The sequence below is a fragment of the Akebia trifoliata genome, chromosome 10 (genome assembly GCF_017979445.1).
Source record: "Akebia trifoliata isolate Shusen 1 chromosome 10, ASM1797944v1, whole genome shotgun sequence".
Lineage (NCBI taxonomy): Eukaryota > Viridiplantae > Streptophyta > Magnoliopsida > Ranunculales > Lardizabalaceae > Akebia > Akebia trifoliata.
In genome coordinates this window covers 7,864,781-7,883,455 of record NC_141384.1, presented here as the reverse complement: position 1 = coordinate 7,883,455, position 18,675 = coordinate 7,864,781, and the positions used below count along the sequence as shown (strand labels likewise).

The following is an 18,675-nucleotide window of genomic DNA, read 5'->3' as shown; positions in this document are numbered from 1 at the left end:
TTAAATTGCCTTTGATATGAACATATTCTATCTAAGATATAGCTTGACCAGTATTTTTAACTGATGTAAATTTACATCTACAAGTGTCTTTATTGGACTATCTCCATATTTATTAAAATTTTCTAGTATTTTCTCAATATTAGTGTTTGAGCTTATATTAGGTTATCAGATATTTCAAAAATCTTTATTTTTAATATAACATCTGCTATACCTAAGTCTTTCATATCAAAAATTTTAGTAAGCATTTTCTTGGTAGTTTTAATGATGTCATTATTGCTACATATAATAAGCATATCAACCACATAGAGATACACAATTACATAATCATTTTATGTGCTCTTGAAATATACGCATTTACCACATTCATTGATCTTGAAGCCATTTGATAACATTGCATTGTCAAATTTTTTGTCATTATTTTAGTACTTGTTTTAATTTATAAAGAGATTGAATGAGTCTGCACACCTTTTCTTATCCAGGAATGATAAATCCTTTGAGTTGTTCCATATAAATTTCTTCCTCTAATTTATCATTTAAGAAAATTATGTTAACATCTATTTGATAAATTTTAAGTTTATGCAATGCAACAATTGCTATTGACATTATAATGGATGTTATCTTGGTAATTAGTGAATATATATCAAAGAAGTCCATGCATTCTTTTTGTTTAAAATCCTTTGCTACTAATTTAGCCTTATACTTATAAATTATTCATTAGGTTTCAATTTTTTTTTAAATATCCATTTGTAGCCTAAAGACTTATTACTTGGTGGAAGATTCATCAGTTTTCATGTGTTATTTTGTAAAATGGATTCAACTTCATTATTAATAGTTTATTTTCAAAATGGAGCTTTAGGAGTTGACATTGCTTCTTCATAACTTTGAGGTTTTTTTAATAAATAAAATAGAAAATTAGGTCTAAATGACTTAATCATTTTAGTTATCTTACTACGTCTAGGTTTATCTTCATTTTCTATAGATTTTTTTGTCTATATTCCCTTGAAATTATTATTTGCAGTATCATGAATTCTTATGAAAACTTATTTTGTATATATTTTTATAAAGAAAAATGTCATAAAAAATAAAATATTTATTGACTTAATAATGGTATTAACATGAATGTTAAGAATGTTAGATTTGTGCACAAAGAATTGATATGCATTACTGTTATACGCATACCAATGAATATAAATAAATGGTATTTTGTCATATATTGATCTTTTTAGAGGTAAAAACTATTACTTTAACTAAACACCCCCACACTTTTAAATATTTATATGACGGTCTTCGTCTTTTCCATAACTCATATGAAGTTTGGTTCTTTGTCTTGTGAGGTATTTTGTCGAGAATGTGATTTGTGAAAAAAATTACTTCCCACACAAATTTTAGGGTAAATCAGAACTTATCAACATAATATTCATTATTTCCTTTAAGGTTCGATTTTTTACATTCAACAACACTATTAAATTGAGATAAATAAGGAGTGATAGTTTGATGAATAATACATTGTTCTATATAAAACTCATCAATAGGTACTTCATATTTATCGTTTTTATTATTTTTTTATTACCTTTATCTTTTTGCTAAGTTGATTCTTAATTTCATTCTTGTAATATTTAAATATTTCTAAGAATTTATCTTTACTCCTTAGCAAATACACAACAATATCTTGTGCAATCATCAATAAAAGTAACAAAATATTTTTTACTACATTTAGTTTATACAAATTTTAAATCACACATATCACTGTGAATTAACTTTAAAGGTTTAGTGTTCTTTTCAACATAATGAAATGGTGTTTTGGTTAATTTAACCTCTACACATGTTTTACACTTATTTTTTAAGTCAATATGAAATTTAGGCAATAAATATAAATTTATTAATCTTCGTAAGGTATTAAATTCACATGACATAATCTACCATGCCATACATTAAAAGACTCGAGCACATAAATAGAAGAATTTACTTTATTAATATTAGAAATTAAGGATACAATTGTCATTACATTCATCTTAAACAAACTATTGATCAAATAACCTTTGTCCACATACACCACATTTTTAATAAGTACGAATTTGTCGGATTCAAAAAGTAATTTAAACCCGTACTCAACGACTCTAAAACTAATTTTTTTTTTAATATTTGGAACATACAATACACTATTGAGATTGAGTTCTTTGCCCGAGGTCATTTTTAGTACGACCTTGCCTATGCTTTCAACCTTAGAAGTTGTAGAATTTTTCATAAATAAATTTTTGTCATTCTTTACTTTCTTATACGAAGAAAATATTTTCTTATTCGAATAAATATGACGAGTAACTCTACTGTCCACCTATCATTTATTGAGGTTGCTTACCAAATTTACTTTAGACACTATGACTAAAAGTTTTATGTTAAAAATTTTAGTTATTAATATCTCTTCCTTGATCATATGCACTTGATTTGTCTTCTTTTTGAAGTTATCTTGTCCATTATTCAAACATCAATCCTTGGTACGGGAACCTTGCTTATAACACATAACATTTTCCTTTAAACTTTTTTGAATAGCCTTGACTTGGACTTTGTTTAGAATGCTTTTTCTTTTTGTTGGTTTTCTATCTTATTTTCACTATTTTTGCCTTAGATTCCATAGAGACATTTCCTTTTTTTTTTTTTTCCAAAAGTATGATTATCATCTTCTATTCTCAATCTCACAGTCAAGTCCTCAAGTCCTATCTCTTTACGTTTGTGCTTTAAATAATTTTTAAAATAGTTTCAAATTGATGGTAATTTTTCAATAATTGCAGTTACTTGGAATGATTCACTAAGCATCATATTTTTTGCATGTATCTATGCCAAATAAGTTGTAACTCTTGGACTTGACTTATGATAATTGAATCAATTATTTTAAAATCAAGAAAACGACCGATGCCGAATTTCTGCATGCCAACATCTTCTATTTTATATTTTTGTCCAAAGACTCCCATAGCTTTTTAAAAGTTTTGATTTGATTATACACATTATACATGTGTTGTTCACTCCAGTAAGGATATATTTTTTACATAAAAAATCAGAATGTTTCCATGCATTCATGGCAACCATTACATGACTATTAGTTTCATTTTCTTTTGAAGTATAGGCTTCTTCATGTATAAATCTCACGAGATTTAATGTAGTGAGATATAACAATATTTTCTATTACCATCTCTTAAACTCAGTCCCATTGAATTTCTCATGTTTCTCCTTGTGACTAACATGGGTCGGAATAGTGACAGGAGTGATAGAATTTGTAGCGAATGTAATAGTCATTATTGTAAAATACAAACTCTAAAAAATATTGTCTTAAGATTGTTATTCTTATTGAATATGACAATATACTTTCTTTTCTTGAAGAAGCAAGTAAATAATACCCAATGGAAATTAAATAAAAGTAAAATTCAAAAACACTTACAAAAATGTATACTAAAAATTGAAAAAAAAAATGAGATCAAGACTAGAGTTTGACTTTATGTCCTTAATACAATATTTGCCCGACATTGGTGCTCGTGGTCCTTAACAACTGTCTTTTAGGATATAACAATCTCATTCTTATGATAGTAGCACTTCAAATCACAAGAATAACGAAACAACTATGATTTGCATACCCTCTCTTTATGAAATTAGTATGAAGAATGATCAAGAAAAATTCTGTAAAAAATACAATGAATAATGAACTATAAATAGAAAAAACAAGACAGTTAAACACCTATTCATGGAAGGACATGGTTGTTGAAAAAGTAAACAACTCTTTGAAAATGTATTAGAAAAGATATTGCAACTCTTAACAATTTTCTCTACATATATTATTATGAATAGGTTTTGTAACTACCCATGTGACTATTGGTATGAACCCAAATTTTTAGACAAACCAAAATTCTAATTTATCATTCATTATTCCAATAATATATAACATGAAAAAATGTTACATAGACTAAATGACTATGTAGAACCTAAACTGAGGTCCTCATATGGGTCAAGTGAATTGCTACATTAGTCCAAATGCACCTCAATCTTCTGTATTTCTTGGTTTAGATGAGATTTGATAAATATAAATAAATAATCTGAGCATATCTTAAAGTTTTATAGGGTTGAAGGAGGTTCAGGGGGAAGTAGATCCTCTATAGCACACGATTCTTGTACCTCACATCACCGGATGAGAGAGTAATCTTGAAAAAAAAAAAATTAACATCTCAATATCTTGTGATCATGATTTTGATTAGATTTAAAAAAAAAAATAAAAAAAATAAAAAAACAACTTTTTCCCTTTAGATCCATATATTTGAAAATGAATGGCTATGAACACCCAATATTTTAAGTGTAAGATCTAAGTTTAAGGCTGATGTGGTGCTCATTCAACCGTTGTATTTGTGTTACAAGAATTGTGTGCTACAGAAGATTCACTTATGGTTCAAGGTTATCTCATATGATAAAATGCATAAGTTGTAGTGTGACAACGCACATACTCTTCTTTTACAAGTGAGACTATCCAAATCCAAAGAAAAAATAATTTTTTTAAATTAATAAATTTGTATACTCTACATACATGTGGTACCTGATTGTGTTTTAAGTATCCCATGGAAATTTGATCCATATGGATGGTTTGTCCTTTAGGACAAATTACGGCCAAATCATGTGTCAGTGGAAGGGCCTTTAATTAAAATTATAAGAGATTTTAGGAAATATGGCCCCATTGCATGATCGATTGTATATAATATATCAGTTTATTGTCTTATTGTGTGCTTTATGAAGTAAACATAAATGACGTGGTTGTACGCGTGCCATACATTACATTCTAAAGCTGTAGCGTGCCATATCTTCTAGAGCTGTAAATTGGTTGGTTTGACCCATTAATTTAATGGATCACAGCTGACTTTGAATTAGCACAATGTGCCTCTTGGAGTCCTTTGGAGTGTTTCAGCGTATTTTATCCCAAATTGAGCAACTTTTGTTTTAGGGTCATATTTGACCGCTCCAAGTCTCAAGTCAGATCTTTGGACTGCCAATCAAGCGGGCTGGCCGACTAGTTCGGCCTGGCAAGATACGTGATGACCAGGGAAGACATGGCCCCACATTTAAAAAAATATATAAAAATAAAAATTGAATCAAACCGAGAGCTTTGGACTGGTTTGATTGGGTTTGGAGTGACTGCTGATTTAGTTTTGGGTTAGAAAAAGGTAGAATCGATTGGTTTGATTTGATCTTGGTTCAGATTGTAAAAAATCAAACCAACCCAAGAGCCGAACCTAAGTTAAAATGCTATATAAATATATTAATTACATAAATTGTTATTGAGCCGCGGTCCTCCTTAACAACGTAAGATGTCTAAGTGGTACATGTTTAATGGATTTCAAACACATTTGCTTGTGTGTACAACTTGGTTAAGAGTCCAAGGTGTGTTAAACACCAACAAAAACTTGTAATATAGACACCAGGCCTTTATTATAAGAACGAGATAGTTTTGGATCAAATAACTCTTATTATTAATAAATAAACCACTTCTTTTATCCCCTAGTCCCCCACTCTCGTTTGTACCTCTGCAGACCCTAGAGCATCTGTCGTGACCGCTACCCCTCAACTTCGACAACATCTCTCTCTCTCTCTCTCTTGGATTGAGTTTCCTTCTCTTTTGTAAATTTTTTAAAATGTTCTCCTCTCATTGCATAGATTAATTTATAAGTAAAAAAAAAAAAATGAAATAAAAAAGGTGAAGAATTAAAGGCATTTTCAACTGTGAAGCAGATTTATAGCAACTCATAGAATCGAACCGAACCAAACTGAATTAAGATCAGTTTGATTTGACTTGATTATGGTTCTCATTAAATGGAACTGGCCCAACTTGGTTTGATTTTGATTTAGTCTCAAATTGAACCGAGTTGATATATATATATATATATATATATATATATATATATAGAGAGAGAGAGAGAGAGAGAGAGAGAGAGAGAGAGAGAGAGAGTTGGGATCCAAAAACGGGGTCTCGTTCCTAACCAAGGTCGGGTGGCAACCTATTTTATGCCATGTGGCCTTTTTGGTGACTCATTGACCATCTAGATATGTGGTCCATCCCTTGATGAATTTATACACAAAAGATCAGTTTGATTGGTGATGTGCATCCATTGATAATTGTATTTTTTTAAGAGTGATTTCTAATCATTGGATTTAAACTCTTATTCAACAGCTTAGATCTAGTGGATAAAGTTATCAAACACTATGATTTTTGGTACGTAGATTCGTCAAAGGATGGACCACATATCCATAAAGTAAGTGGGTCCCCAGAAATTCCACATGGCATAAAATGGGGTGTCACCTAACTTTGGTTAGGAACGGGACACCATTCTGGATCCCTACTCATATATATGGGTAGCGTTCGACTGATAATCTTAAGAGGATAACGTTGGTTGACAAAATTTGTCTTATATGACTTAAAAGTTTCGGATTAGGCTGATTTTTTATGAGGATGATCTCTAAGGTGAAGAGATCATCCTCACAAAAACTCAGTCAAATATGAAACTTCTAACCCCATCAAAAGTGATTTTTTATGTGGACCGTTGATTTTTTATTGTAAAATTTGTAAATCACTTTTAATTGGGGTTAGAAGTTTCATATTGGATTGATTTTTCGTGAGGATGATCTCCTCACTATAGAGATCATCCCCACGAAAAATCAGCCCAAGCCGAAACTTTTAAGCCATATAAAACAAATTTTGTCAACCAACATTGTCATCCTAAGATTGTTAGCCGAATACCTATATATATATATATATATATATATATACAATTTTCTTGGTCGATACAGCTAGGATCTGAAAGAGATGGTGGTTGGCTCTGCCTGGCACGGAGAACCAGTGACTTCTGCTTCCATCTCATTCTCTAGTCACGTAAGGGAAGCCGCGTCTCTCAAAGCACCTAGCTTAGATGATGAAGCAAGTGATCCAATGGAGTAAAGGTGTGTTCGAATCCTTTCCATCATGAAGAAATCAGTGGCTCGACTCCCAATGCAGGCTAAGCTCACCCGGAACCAGTAGCGGGCTTCAAAAGGAACGATATATATATATATATATATATATATATATATATATATATATATATATATATATATATATATATAGATATATATATATATATATATATATATATATATATATATAAGGTCCTATTCAGCAGTCAACGTTTTGTCCTATATGAGTTAGAAATGTTAGAATGAGTTGATTTTTTATTATTATTTTAGGATGATCTCTATGGTTTCATTCTCACAAAAAATTAGTCAAATCTAAAACTTCTTACCCTAAAAAAAGTAGTCTACAAATTAACGGTAAAAATTAACAATCCACAATTCTTCAACTTGTAAACCACTTTTGATGGGGTTAAATGCTTCAAAATGGGATGATATCTTGTGATGATGGTCAACTCATCATAGAGATCATCCTCACAAAAATTCTGCCCATTCCAAAACTTTTAACCAATATAGGACAAAATGTGTGTGCGGGCGCGCACTCGTGTACGGGTGGCATTTGGCAGACAACCTTAGGGGTACCACTTTGAGAGACAAATTTTTTCTTATATAGCTTAAAAGTTTTGGATTTGACTGATTTTTTGTGAGGATGAGAATGATCTCTATGGTGAGAAAATCATCCTCACAAAAAATTAGCCCATTCTAAAACTTCTAACCCCATCAAAAGTGATTTACAAATTAACGATAAAAATTAACGAGCTACAATTCTTCAACTTTGTAAATCACTTTTGATGAGGTTAGAAGTAGGGCGAGTAACGAATTGGTTTATACCGGATCAGTATCACTCCAATTCGATCCCACCAGAACGAATTAATGAATACGTGTACTGAATCCGATCCATTTAATTTCATCATTAATCTAAAACCGATCTAATCCGAATCGAACACATGCCTTATTTTCAAATGATCAATGATCAATGTTCAAAAAACATAAAATCGTATAAAAATTAAAAAAAACTACTTTCCAACTATAAATATAGAGGGAAAAAAAAAAAAACTAAAACATTTTATCTATATGTATTTCTATGAAATTAAGAATAATAATAAAATGTATTAAAATTCGAATTGGATTGTTTTTCAAAACGGGATTGGAGTAAATCCGATCCGAAAATTTGATTATCATGTTTTTGGATCAATTTGGATTGATTCAAACATCGGGTATATTTTAGATCATTTCCAATTTTAGTTAGAAGTTTTAGATTGGGCTGATTTTTTGTGAGGATGATTTGTATGACTAGCCAAAATGATTCTCCAAAAATATTTTAATTTTTTTTAATTCTACTAAAAACCCAAATAAAACATTAACTTTAAAATTTTGTTCTTAATAATTAAAAAACTATCTTGCCTAAATTCAAGATTGAAATAAAATTTCAAATCCAACTCTTAATTGACAAAATTCAAAATAGGAAATCCCTCTCACGACAATTCAAAATTGAAATAAAATTTCAAATCCCACTCTCAACCGGTCAACTCAAAATCCTTTTTGGCAAAATTCAAAATTGAAATAAAGTTTCAAATATCGTTCTCAATTGACCAAATTAAAATTCAAAATTCAAAATTTCACTAAAATTCAAAATTGAAAAATTTTGTGGACTTGGGATTTTGGTGGAAATCCATTTGGATTCCACTATTTTGAATTCTCAAGCATTTTAAAGGTTTATGTGCAGACTTGAGAGTATCTTTTTGTTGGTTTAGTCCTTATGAAACATTCATGAATTGGATACTACTATAAGTAGATTAGGGACTTTTTATGCATGATTTTATACTTTTTCAAGACTATTTTTGTTAGTCAAGGGAGTTTAGATATGGACCCATAGGAGACCCACATCTTTACTCATTGCCTTTTAGAGTGTGGTGTGTTCAAATGTGTATGCTTGAGTGAGTTTACAAAGAGAAGAATACCTTTAAGAGGTTTTACTCTCCAACTCTTAAACCATTAGAAAAAAAAATTGCAACTAGAAATTTAAATTGCATAAAACTAAACAATATTTATTAGAAGTTAAAATGCACTCAATGAGTTGATTGAGGACTTATTGGGGGAGATTACCTTACAAGGAGGGATTATTCTCTACCCCCAAGCCTCAAACTAGAAAGTCTACTAATCTACATTATTTAAAAATAAAAGAACATAAAAGTAAAGGTACTTGAATATAAAATAAAGGGATTAGATAGAAGTGCGGAATGAGATAGAGATTACATAATGAAACTAAAATAAGCCCATCTTCCTCACCTTGGTTTCTTCTTATTTTTTTCTCTTCTTTTTAGTCTAAGCTTCTTGAAAGAGTGAGATGAGATTTTGATAGAATTTTGGGAGATTAGAAGGTTTTGTGGAGAGACTTTGATAGAATTTTGGATTACTTGAGCTCCTCATCTTTTATCTTGGATGGTCTTCTATTTATAGGATTTTAGGAAACCCTTGGGGATAAACTTCTCCTAATCATAGAGTTTCCAGTATTCTCATTAAAACTTCAATAAAAGATACCTAATATCCCTCATCACCTAGGCTTTAATGGTTTTCACACCTTTATGAGTCAAACCAATCTTGATGATCAAAAGATAGGTTGGTAAAACCTACTAGTTTCTAGAAAATTCAATGGGAAGGCTAAAAAGGTCCAAAGGCCTTGATTTAGTGTCAAATCTTAGATAACTAAGCTAGATAGAATGTAAATATGTGATAAGATTTTGGACTTTCTAGACATTTAGCCTAGCTAGTTCTTTAACTATCTAGTGATAATCTAGTCTTTTCACATAAATTCTAGATTAGTCTCTTGAATGGACAAAATTGTCATAACCTCTTGACTTGAGTTAATTTACATTAAATTCTCTTTAATTGAGGCTAAGGCTAATAAGCACAAAAGTAAAACACCTCTATTTAGACTAAACATGGTGAGGTTAAGGAGGTAATAACACTCATGTGGGGATCAATATTTGACCAAGGGTTTTTATTAGAAGAATTGACTAATTACTAGAAGACAAAAGTGGGTGAATTATTAGAAGATTAATGGAAGGATAAAAGAGTAAAAATAAGAGATTTCTTGAAGGAAAAATCATTAAAAAGATGGATTAGAGAGTTATTTCCCTTAAGAAAATTCAAGTTCACATGGGCTTGTAACAACGTAACAAAATTGACTTGGGATGAGCCTTGGTGTGCACAAAATTATACTTGACTGAGGGTAAGGTTCATGCTATGCAAAATTTGACCCTGGCCCAAAGTAAGGTTCGAACAAGCCAAAAATATGGTCTGACCAAGGGTTTTCTACTAAAAAAATAGGGGCTTGTGCCTTGTGGCTACTCAATTGATGGGCTTTAATGCCTTGTGAAAAATACCTTGAGTCAAACCCATTTTTGAAATCTTTTTTATGTTCTCGGGCTCGACCTAGGTAAAATGAGGTGTCTACAGAGGGTTAATGTGTAAAAACACCTTAACAAAATCTATCAGACATGGGTTAGAAATCCAACAAAATAACATAAAAATAGTCGGGTCTTTAGGCAAGTGAGGGACCAAGCAAAAATTACACTGGTCCTTAGGTGAGTGAGGGACTAGAGCAAAATCAGACTAGTTTGCGGGTAAGTAAGGGACTAGGCAAAAATTACATCTAAAAAGTTTTTTGAAGCCTTGGGTCCCCTCTTGCAACGAGCCTTCAAACTTCTGAAAGGAACTTGGGCCAAGCCCTATCATATAGGTTTTTGGGTTAAAAAATTTGAGGTGTCTGCACATGGTTAAGACTAGTTAACCATCCCCTTGGTGGGTAGGACGAGGTGCTTAACACTTTTTTTATTCTTCAACCAAACCTCCTTACCCACTTTTATAGTTAAAATCAGCTCCAAAGTCACTTTTTTTTTTTCTTTTCAATAAAATGATTTTAGATAAACTATTTTTATGTGACAATTCACACCTTGATTTCATGAATGGCAGCGACTCCAAACTTCAAGCAGTGTGAAGGTTTCTTAAATAAAAGCTACATATCTACTCTTACAACTTCAACCAAATTGAATGGAAGAATAAGATTTGTTCTTCCACCCTTGTATTTGGAGATAAAGTTTTGATCTTCATGATATATTTTAGTCAGTAGACAATAATAACAAGATGCGGTAGGTGAGTAGGGATTTCCATCTCCATCTAGACTAACCATCTTCTTGATGAAGATTACTTGAAATTAACTAGGGACTTTACTAGCCTCAAAAACATAATGTCAAGATGAAGTGAGAGGAAAAATATTGGTTTTCTAGGGATAAATACATAATTCCAAAGGTTTATATTTATAGGAATATCTTCCCATCTCATCCATAGATCCGCCTCAAACATGATTTGATGCATGAGCAAAATGTCGGAATCGGATTGAGAAGAAGTCAAGTAGTAAAGTCAGGGAATCCCAACAATAAGGATGAAAAATCAAACGGGTTATTAGTCCAAAATTTTATGAAGGGATTCAATTTAGTTGGACCAATTTATATTTATTGAAAAATTAAAAAAATATGTATAGTTCCTTCACCCTTAATTACTAATGTTTTCATAAAATAATAACACTCATAAAAGTCAATGATTGATTAACTAACTAGTTATAAAATCTAGTTGAATCTGATCTAACCACCGATTAGGTCTATCTTAAAATACATTGAAAAATGGACTCAAAGATCTCATTATGCTAATCTACCAAACCCATTGCAGGTGCGAGCTAGTTTAGTTGGTAAAGTTTTTGGGTGATGATAACAGAGACTTAGGTTCGCATCTCGTCAAAATCGAGTTACTGAACTAATTAAAAACAGGTTTACCCATTAATAATATATAAAAAAAAATTATACTAAGCCCATTATATCATCAAAAATTCCTTGAGATTTATGCATTATGATCTCAAGGATTATCCACATGGATCCTACTTGTTTTCTTCACCAACATGTTTGTCTATGAAATTAGTTTTAAATTTTCCAGTTAGATTTTCTTGTTTGGTAGGAAGACTTCAAAATAATGGAGAGAGAAAATTTCAATTATGTTGACTACCGACTTTGAAGATAAGTCTTTTTCGTTTAATTTCAACTTTCAAACTACTATATTATTCTTTTCCACCAATAAACCTAGGTTAGGTCACTTCCACTACAGGTGTCCAATATGAATAACATGAATTTCGGATTATATATTATTTTATATGAGAAAAATTTATTAATTTGACCATAGTTTTCAAAAGTACCTACCTCTACATGATGACCCCCAGGGCATTAAATGGGTTGGATCTAAAGCTATCCATATCTGAATGTGAAACTCTTACTAACATAGTAAGATTTTGAGCCCATTGAAATGGATTACCAAATAAAAAATCCAACACCACAGCCCTCTTAAGTTTCATCTTTATTCCCAAACTTAAAAATGAAATTTAACAGTAAAAATTAATTTTTTTTCAAAATTCATAGAAATTCGTCCTCTACAACCTTAAGGCATAGGATTATGTTTTTAAATGCCAAGAGGTGAGCCCAAGGACACTCGGTGTGAAATCCTTACTAAGTAAGGCTAGGGGGATTCTATCTGAATCTTAACTCGGATCTGACATACTAAAATCATATCTGAACCAACCATTTTGGATTCACAAAAAGGTGGATCTAATCCGACCCAATCTGAATTATTTGATTTGGGTCAGGTTTTGGTGAATCATTTGGCCTTTCCCTCATGTTTTATTAAAACTATAAAACTACTGGTTTAATCTTCAATATTATAATTATAGTGAGATAAGGTCTGTTGTAAAATTAGATTATGTATTTAATCCTTTAGAATAATTATTTTAAAAGCATAATCTTACATACATTCTAATTATTGTAATAGATGTGCATTTGTAGATTCCACTTCCTAGTCTTTGAAAATTGGTTAAGATACAAATGAAGCATTGGACATTGTGTGTGTGTGTGTGTGTGTGAAGCGTTCAGAGGCACTAAAGAGAGCCAAACATTTTTCAAAATAGTGGTTAACAGTTTTGGAATGGGCTGATTTTTTGTGAGCATGATCTTTATGGTGAGAAGATCATCCTCACCAAAAATCAGCTCATTCCAAAACTTCTAATCTTAATCTACAAGTTGAAGAATCGTGGACCGTTCGATTTTTGTAAATCACTTTTGATGGGATTAAAAATTTTGGAATGAACTGATTTTTGGTGAGGATGATCTCCTCGTCATAGAGATCGAGAGATCATCCTCACAAAATATTAATCCATTCCAAATCTTCTAACTCATACATTGAAAAAATGTTTGTCACAATATTTGGCTCCCATATATGGAAAAAAGGTGCATGGATTGAATTGAGGTCATCATATAGGTCATGTTGGATGCCACATTCATCAAATCACCAATGACACCTCAACCCTCAGTATTTCTTTATTTAGATTAGGTTTTTTTAAAAAAAAAAATAAAGAAAGAAATCGGAGTAGATCTTAACTTTAAAATGGATGGCCACTAGTTCTATAGGGACAAAGGAGGTTCATGACTATCTGATCCGGTAAAATTCGTAAGTTGCAACTAGTTAATGCACGTTCTCTTCTTCTATGAGCAAGACTCTATCAAGACCCAAAGAAAAAAGTCTGTTTTAATTTTTATTTATTTTTAGAATTAATAAATTTATATGCTCTACATATGTGGTACCTGATTTTTGAATTTGTATGTATATATATATATGGGTCCCGTTCAGCAACAAATATTTTGGCAAAACATTTTTCAAAGCATGGTTTAGAGGTTTTGGAATGGGCTGATTTTTGGCGAGGATGATCTCTATGGTAAGGAGATCATCCTCACCAAAAATCAGCCCATTCCAAAACTTCTAGCCCTACTTTATAAGTTGAAAAATCATGGACCGTCCACTTTTTGTAAACCATTTTTGATGGGGTTAGAAGTTTTAAAATGGGCTGATTTTTGGTGATGATGATCTCCTCACCAAAAATCAGCCCATTCCAAGATCTCTAACCCATATTTTGAAAAATATTTTGCCAAAATGTTTGTTGCTGAACATTTCCCTATATATATATATATATAAATATATGGGTCCCGTTCAACAACAAACATTTTGACAAACATTTTGGCAAAACATTTTTCAAAACATTGGATAGAGGTTTTGGAATGGGCTGATTTTTGGTGATGATGATCTCCTCACCGTAAAGATCATCATCACCAAAAATCAGCCCATTCCAAAACCTCTAACCCATGTTTTGAAAAATGTTTGTTGCTGAACATTTCCATATATATATATATATATATATATATATATATATGGGTCGGGTTCAAGAGCCAAAAACATAGTTAAAAGTGTAAACAAAGTATTTTTTATGGTAAAAATTGACTATCCATGATTCTTCAACTTGTAAATTGGGATTAAAATTTTTATAATGAATTGATTTTTTATGCGGATGATCTCTTTACCATAAAGATCAACCCCCCCACCTAAAAAAAAAAATAAAAAAATCAACCCATTCTCAAACCTTTTAATCTTTGTCTACAAATTAATTTAAGATTGGGTTGAAATCTTTGGCTCTACTTCTAGAACATTTGAAACTTGTGAGATACAAAATAAGACGAATTACGGCCTTACCATGTGTGATGACCCTTATTCCTATTTAAAATTCTAATGTTTTTTTTATTGAAATATGGGCCGCTGCATGAACGATCGTATTTATATCGCGTGCTGTACCACGTGAACGTAAATGATGTGCCATATAATATTCTAGAGCTGTAAAATGGGTTGGTTTGACCCATTAACCTAATGGATGACAACTGACTTTGAATAAGGACAACGTATGCCTCATGGAGTCCTTCAGTGTAATTTGACCAAATTTATGTCTACTTTTTTGTTTTAGGTCTCAAAACCATCTTGATTAGGCAAATTCACTAGTTGGGCCGTCAATCAAGTGGGCTGGGCTACTAGTTCGGCCTGCTAATATATATGGTTAATCTTTTTTTTTAACTTATAAGTTGAAAATGAACGTAATTGGTCATTTTTCATAAGTCTATTGAGAAAGACCAAGGTCAAAATGGGCATGATATTAATTGAAATTTTGGGGAGATATCTGTATTATTATGAAACATGTGGAGGGGGTTGTAAAAACCAAAAGATAAAAGCAGTGACTATTTTGGCTCGTTGATTTGCTAGATTTGACAAACGAGAGCAAACTGTACCGCGACTTGGTTTGGTTTGAATCTGTTCACGGTTCGGTTCTCTACCAACGAATTCGGTAACCCCGGCTTGGTGTGCTTGTTTATATATATAATTCAAGAATGCAAGTTACAAGTACAGCTATAATGTCAAAATTTTCCAAGATTTACAAGAATTTTTTTTTAAAATATTTGCATCTTTTTTTTAGTTTTATATAATAAAACGCAACAGTAGTCTTTCCCCAATATCTATCCCCCATAAAATGTTCAAATTCAATTTTGCACACATCTCAAAGATTAATTTTAATTTCATTTCTTTGATTTTATTGTGTTTTCAACTCTACTCCTCTTTCCAATAATATTTTTCCGACTTTATTTTCTTTCATACCCTTTTATCAATAATACATCTCCAAATGTATTTTCTTTACCATTTTACTTTTTTTTCAATAATACCCCTACAACTTTATTATATCTTCATTGTTTGGTTCACTAGACAACCAAACCCAATAACAAAATTCAACAAACTGTAGGGTTGGATTCACTAATTGATTAATCCATGGTTCATTGTATTCCACAATCTCAATATGAATCATATCATGCTTTAGTTCACTTCGTACTAATTTGTAGTTGGGTTGAATAGGAAAGGACAACAAAAGGTTAATCTCTACTAAAGTCTACTTTTACATTTAGATATCATGTTAAATGATCCAATCATACAATGATTTGTGTTCACCAAAATAACAAAATGTAGATCGCGGGATGACGAGGATTTGATGTCCACTTAAACCAATCTCATTGTCGTATAGTCACCATTTGGATGGGGGAGAGACATGATAAGACGTATGAGACTTGAATCAAGGGGTGTGTGTGCAACCAAGTAGTGAAATGAGAGAGTGGTACGAATGAGAGATAGAAAGAGCTATGAAGACCAAAGGAATAATCAGAGGGTTGGTGTTCGATGTCTTATCTAAGATACTATGTGATTTAAATAAAATGGCGCATCTCTCCCCTTGTGTGAGACAAGGGTGCCGAACGAGGTGATAGGTGACTTGGTAGGATAAGTCATTGCCCAATCTGACTCCCCTTCTATCTTTACCTCTATCAATAGAAGAAAAAAAAAATAATCAAAAGAAGTTATTTTTTACCATTGAATTTTAATTTTAAATTTTGGAGTTAGGTTGAAGTTCGGTAACCGTCCATTTCCAAACCTTAGATCAAGCACCAATTTTTTTTTTACTTTGGATCTGAATTCTTCAATGAAATTTAGAGGATTGTGGCGTTAGATTTCTACTATGGAAATCGATTTGAGCAAAAAGACTCTTAGTAAGGCCTAAAATCTTTACTAAATTAGTAAGGTAAATATTTCTCTCTCTTTTTTTTTTTTTGGTTTTTAGTGTTTTCTATGATCCTTGGGATGAGAATGACTAAACATATGGTTGGTGTCTAACCACACAATGATTTGATACCATGTTCTTGGTATCTTATCCAGTATGTAGAAAACAATGAAGCCCGTGGTAAAGCTCCTCGTGAAGGATGGAGTGGGCAAGTATGAAGTACACAATGCGCCTTATAGGTGTCTAGGCGGCGCACTATGCACGTGCATGAATGCAAAGATAGCAACTTGCTTAGCATCATAGTTTGGTCTTTCGTTCTTTCTCTCAATATCAAAGAAAGAGTGCACACTTATATGTGCTTCAAAACACTTATGTCTTGGGTAACATGGGACTAAACTTCAAGTAAAAAAGACAACACTCCTAAAAAATGAGAGTTTTGAATTCAGTTGAAGTTGATGGTTTAACTTCCCTAAAAGTAGTTTAAACTTTGAAAGTTAAATAACTCATTTATGAAAACCATTTGCTTAGTGAAAAAAAAAAAAAAGTATACTTTCTATCCTCATTTATTTTTCCAATCCCCCCAAAAAATTACATTGTTAATCGAAAGTTTGAGAATGATTGGGTCAACATGATTTGACATGAATCTATCTCTTATAGTCATATACTCCATACTTGGAGACCTCCCGAAATAATTCTTATGCTTAGACACAGAAAAATCATAACAGAATGAAATTTTATAATAATTTTGGCATCAAATTATGCCTTAACAGGCTTGAAAATGACTGTCGAGTGGTTCGCAATGTGCAAACTGAATTGCCCACCTTTCTCACACACGTCGACCTTCTCCTTCCCTTGTGGAGCCTTCAATTTGAAATTCTTGACTAATTTCCAGAGCACCAGTCCTAAGATTGGCAATGCAAGTACAATGCCAAGGCAACTACGCCTTCCAATCCCAAACATGGGTTTGAAAATCTTGGCACATCTCAAACATGCAACAAAATATGGAGTGATATATCAAAACCATCCTAATATCAATGACCAGCATGGAAGGGCATCTAATGGAATAAATTGGTAAAATTCAAATCACCATCCTTTTATTTAAAATTATAGAAAATCAACCAAAAAAAAAAAAAAATACTACATATAAAATTTAAAATTTTACCTTTGCTTTTCAACGTAATAATTATTGAAAAATGCAAGAGTCCAACATTGCAAATCTCCGCATTTATTTAGATACCCTCTCAAGCATGGCCTTAAGATAGGAATAAAATCACCATAATTGTACTCGAAACTTTGCGCCAATCAGCTCCTCTCCGAATTAAATCCAGTCGCTTATTGGAACAATGGATCCTCTTGTGACTCGAACTTTGTATCCAACATCATCCTATGCATGATGTTGTACAACATCAATTGCAATCGTTCCCTAATCACTAATCCTTCTACTCTCACTTTTCTCTCCTCTTGGTACAAATCCTTAACAACTAGCTCCATTTCTTCCTCCCGCATATCACTATATGTATGTACCACTTTATTAGTGAAGAATGGTAGGGTCATTATATGCCTTCTTTTTTCACTAATGATCACCATAGATTGTGAAGACCATGTCTTGCCCATTGCCTGTAAAAATGTTGAACACCACATTTCGAGGTTGGGATCCGAATTCGACTCCTTGGTTATGTAGTACTTCGGTGGAAAGTTGCAGGTTTGAGACTACAACTAGGTTTCTACAACCTAATTTAAGTAGGAAAATTCAACCATATTGTTGTGATAAGGAGGCTAGAAATCGATGATTGAGATAATTTCCAACTTAGAGCCAATTCCTGAATATTGGGATGGACATAGGTCTCGAAGGGAGGTTGGATTGTCGATAATTCGATTCGAAGAATATGATGATGAATGGAAGAATGATTGAGATTAGAGTTAAAGGAAAGGGGATTTCTAAGTAAAAGAATAATAATTTTGTGAGAGATATAAGCATAAATGTGAAAAGGGTACAAAATATTGATTTCATGACAATATTAACCATGGATTTGAGAGAGAGAGAGAGAGATTGCTAAAGAGTTGGGGGGAGAAATGGACTTATATATAAAAGGAATAAATGAGTCAAGAAGATTTTTTGGTGTCTTCAACCACTACGTCATAAAGCACAAAAACGACGGCCCATGACAGTTGTTTCTAATAAAGCGACTGCT

The 18,675-nt window shown here is 31.9% G+C and overlaps 1 pseudogene; it reads right to left on the bottom strand.

Moving 5' to 3' along the window:
* Positions 1-17,641: 17,641 nt before the first annotated feature.
* Positions 17,642-18,512, bottom strand: LOC147393046 (cytochrome P450 CYP73A100 pseudogene; annotated as a pseudogene).
* Positions 18,513-18,675: the final 163 nt, after the last annotated feature.